Source organism: Amphimedon queenslandica, unplaced genomic scaffold (assembly GCF_000090795.2).
Source record: "Amphimedon queenslandica unplaced genomic scaffold, v1.1 AMPQUscaffold_13293, whole genome shotgun sequence".
NCBI lineage: Eukaryota > Metazoa > Porifera > Demospongiae > Haplosclerida > Niphatidae > Amphimedon > Amphimedon queenslandica.
Window position 1 is genome coordinate 708 of NW_003546471.1, and position 540 is coordinate 1,247.

A 540-nucleotide genomic window follows, 5' to 3' on the forward strand; every position below is an offset into this window, starting at 1 on the left:
CATCCTTCTTTTCACAGTTGTCTTCTACCTTTCCAAGTGATGTCATAATGGCAGCCAAGTGACAGCTAAAGTTGTGTTTGCTTTTGTGTTGTTTACCTGGTGGTGAATGGTCCATAGCTGTATAAAGCTGTGGTGTGATGTGAGGTCAGATGACATCACAAGTCAAATTGTATAAAATAAGAAATTTAGCTCTCTTTTATATATATTCCAATATCATTTCCATTCATTCCATCTATCGATCCTTCTCTCTCGTCCTCTCTACTCTCTCGTCTCGTTTCATCCACTCATTATTGTCTTCCTCAGCCCACTCAGTGATCTCACTCATAAACTCTCTAGTTATAGATTGATCTGTATGCTAGTATCATTATTATATCATTTCTGTACATTATTATTATATACTACTTCTCTTCACTTCCCAAATCTAATCTTTCCCTCTCTCCTCTGTATTAATACACCAAGCAATAGTACATACACTACTAGCAACAATTTGAAAGAGATCTCATTTTTATTGACCGCCAGTTTATCGAACATAGCAACCGC